The sequence below is a fragment of the Pteropus medius genome, unplaced genomic scaffold (genome assembly GCF_902729225.1).
Source record: "Pteropus medius unplaced genomic scaffold, Ma_sr-lr_union100, whole genome shotgun sequence".
Lineage (NCBI taxonomy): Eukaryota > Metazoa > Chordata > Mammalia > Chiroptera > Pteropodidae > Pteropus > Pteropus medius.
The window spans coordinates 7202412-7203547 of NW_024350927.1; the positions used below are offsets into that span (position 1 = coordinate 7202412).

The window sequence follows — 1136 nt, forward strand, 5'->3', positions numbered from 1 at the left end:
GGAAACCTGGGAGTCCAGCTTCCTTCCTTCTGCCCCGCTCCCCAAATCCAGTTCATCACCAAGACGTATAGATTCTGCCCCCAAAAGATTTCTCTCCTCCCCGCCATCCGTCTTCATTGCCATCACTCAATTGCCAGTCACCAGAACTTCTCACCTCTCGGCCTGCTCTTGCTCCTTCCGTAAAACTCTCCGATGACTTCCCATGGGACCTAGAATGACCTCCACACGTGATCTGCCCTCCCCGACTCCTCACCTTCCTCCGCCGTCCTCTGTGATTGTCACTGTCTGCCACTCAGGCCGTACTCTGGGGCAGATCAGCCTCTTTCTACCACAGGACCTTTGCACGTGTCGTCTGGGTCCTCCCCTCGGCCTGCTCGGAGCTCCTCTGTTAGACAGCTTCTCTCTCGGAGCACCTGGAGCGATTTGTCATCACATATTTACATACGTATGTGTTCGTCGTATGTCTGCCTCCTCACTGTATTCTAAACTCCACGCAATCTGGGCAGTTATCTTTCTCCATGACAATCCCAGCGCTTGGGAAAGCTCTTGGCACGTATGAGGTGCTGGATAAATATTTGCTGGGTGAACATGCTGATGATTCAAACGCGCATAGCCAGCCAGTATCTCTCCCACGGCAGCTCACCGGGCCAAACATCGCTATCGGTTCAAAACCGACCTCATTACTTCTCCCCCCGATCTGTTTCTCCTCGAGTAACCTGGGTCTCAGTGAACAGCCCCGGGACCCCGGGGGGCCGCCAGCACCCTCATAGCTAAAGTCAAATCAAGTCTCGTCCATCCCGTCTCCTTAACAACGGGCATTTCTGTCCCCAACTCGCCACCGAAGGTTTGGTTCAACCCTCAGGCCTCACACCCTGCTGTCTTCGTGGCTTCTGCCCCTGGGGCTCCCTCCACCCAGCAGGGCTGTCTGTGCCGGGAAAGCAAAGCCCCACACTCACTCTCCTGCGAGAGCATCACTCCTTCGCTGCTGCTGGGGGCGGCATCTCCCCGTGGAGGTCCTGGACCTCTCTCCGTCGCGCTTGTCCGTTTCCCAAGAGAGGGGCGGCTTCCCCGGCCAGCGCGTTTGGGAGAAGGGACGGGCTGCCCTCTGTATGCCGTGCCCTGCTCCCCATGCAGGC

At 57.4% G+C, this 1136-nt stretch overlaps 1 long non-coding RNA gene across 3 annotated transcripts in view; it reads right to left on the reverse strand.

The window, feature by feature from the left end:
- The window catches only part of LOC120585853 (uncharacterized), a 26593-nt gene extending 25457 nt beyond the window's left edge, over nucleotides 1-1136 (reverse strand). Inside the window, exons 1-2 of one of the 3 annotated variants that reach the window (XR_005648543.1) lie at nucleotides 957-1136; nucleotides 155-413 (exon numbers count right to left, since the gene is read on the reverse strand). This is a non-coding gene — a long non-coding RNA (uncharacterized LOC120585853). The other 2 variants (XR_005648544.1, XR_005648542.1) reach the window with 2 other exon arrangements.